The following is a 2,496-nucleotide window of genomic DNA, read 5'->3' on the forward strand; positions in this document are numbered from 1 at the left end:
GGGAACGTGTCACTGTTCCTTCTGTCCAGGGCAGCCCCTAGAGGTGTTCACGTGATCAAATGGAGTCAGGTGGCACAGGGAGAGAGGTCTCTCTCCTGTTCTTTATCAGGGTATTTTCTACATGTCCTCAGAGTACAATGGCAATTGTCTCCTGGACATCCCTTCACTGCTGAACCTAATTCAGGGCAGCTGAGCCTGGACTGAACAGCCAAAGAGGGGCCTGTAGTGCCAGGGGAGGTGCCAGGGCTCTGCAGCACAAGTGCAGCAGCTGCCATGGACAGCACAGGGCCTGTGCAGGGACCCCATCCCCATTCCCAGCAGTTGTGGGACAGGCACCACCCAGAGCTCCTCAGACACACTGGGTGCCTTTGGGGCAGGGAGTGAATCCCAGCCCTGCAGGGACACAAAGGCTGTCCCTTCTCTGCCCAGCCAAGGCCGGGCCAGGCACGAGTCCAAAGCACATCAGCCCAGGCTGTCCACACTTGTTTCCTCCCTCTGCTGGCTCTGCTCTCCCCCAGCATTTCAGCAGCATGTGCTGATCTCCTCAGGGATCAGGCCTGGGATTTTCCCCCTGGGCCTGAGTCCCAGCACGTCCACCCCCAAGGCCACTGTCAGCAAAGCCTCTGCACAGCCCAGCTCTCGGGGCTTTCAGAGCAGCTTTCCCCACTGCAAGTCTGTTCTTACCCCAGGTGCCCCCGCTGAGGGGCTGCAGCCAGACAGGCCCCAATGCCCTGCGTGTGGGGCACAGGCAGGAGGAGCTGCAGCCCCAAGTCTCTCTTCATTCCACTTGCAGGCAATAACAGCCCAGGCCTGCTGAGACAGTTCCCAGGTTGCAGGGTTGTGATGGGTTGGGAGAGAAGGCCAAGGAGACACAGGAGAGAAAGAGCAGGAGAGAGGTGTCCTCAGCGGGAAGGAGCTTCTTGGACCTGTGCAGCTGCTCTAGGGGATGAACAACTTGGGTGAACTTTTGTGGGTGAGGGTCAGAGGAGAGAGTGGTTTGGGTGACCTTGTGGAGTGAGACAAAGATCTACCATTACCCAGTGCTGGTCGCATTGCTTTGAAATAAACCCGGGAATTCACTGGAAAGGCTACCAGACAGGAATGCAAAGGAAGTCCCCCCAGACGGTTTGTGGCAGGGGTCTTGGTTCAAGACCGGAACGCCCACTTGGGTAGCACTTCTCGAGCGTCCTATTATAGAAGGCACAGCTGGCAGGTTGGTGGGCAACAGGGAGGCTCATCTGCATCTGCTTCTGTCCAAGAGGAACCAAGAGGTTCCCTTAGAAACTGACCATAGTAATGGGAATGTAGAGTGTATGGTGCTTGCCATGGTAACTGACCATAGCAATGGGACTCTATGATGGTTGCCATGGTAACTGACCATAGCAATGGGAATGTATGCTGGTTGCCATGGTAACTGACCGTAGCGATGGCAACATATGATGGTTGCCATGGCAACCAACTGTAGCAATGGGAATGTACGATGGTTGCCATGGTAACTGAGCATAGCGATGGAAAGTATGATGGTTGCCATGGCAACCAACTGTAGAAATGGGAATGTATGATTGTTGCCATGGTAACTGACTGTAGAAACAGGAATTTCTGATGTTTGACATGGTAACTGACTGTAGCAATTGGAATGTAGAACGGTTGCCATGGTAACTGATCATAGCAACAGGAATGTATGATGGTTGCCATGGTAACTGACTGTACCAGTGGGAAGTATGACAGTTGCCATGGTAACTGACCGTACCTCTGGGAGTTAGGCTGTTTGCCATGGTAACTGACGGTATAAACAGGAATATATGATGGTTGCCGTGGTAACCAACCATGGCAATGAGCATGTATGCTGGTTGCCATGGTAACCAACTGTAGCAATGGGAATGTGTGATGGCTACCTTGGTAACTGACCTACCTTGGTAACTGACCATAGGAATGGGAATGTTTGATGGTTGCCATAGTAACTGACCATAGCAATCTAACTATGATGGTTGCCATGGTAACTGACTGTAGCAATGGGAATGTATGATGGTTGCCATGGTAACCATCTATACTAATGGGAATGTATGATGGTTGCCATGGTAACTGACTGTAGCAATGGGAATGTTTGATGGTTGCCATGGTAACTGAACGTAGGAATGGGAATGTATGCCGTTTGCCACGCTAACTGATTGTAGCAGTGGGAAGTATGATGGTTGCCATGGTAACTGACCATAACAATTGGCATTTATAATGGTTGTCATGGTAACCAACCATAGCAATGGGAGTGTATGATGGTTTCCATGGTAACCAACTGTACCATGGGAATGTATGATGGTTGCCACGGTAACTGAGCATAGCAATGGGAATGTGTGCTGTTTGCCATGGGAACTAATTGTAGCAGTGGGAAGTATGATGGTTGCCTTGGTGACTGACTATAGCAACGGGAACGTATGATGGTTGCCATGGTACCTGACCGTAACAACGGGAAAGTATGATGGTTACCATGGTAACTGACTG

The sequence above is a fragment of the Pipra filicauda genome, unplaced genomic scaffold (genome assembly GCF_003945595.2).
Source record: "Pipra filicauda isolate LSUMZ 115617 unplaced genomic scaffold, ASM394559v2 scaffold778_size94841_pilon, whole genome shotgun sequence".
Classification (NCBI taxonomy): Eukaryota; Metazoa; Chordata; class Aves; order Passeriformes; family Pipridae; genus Pipra; species Pipra filicauda.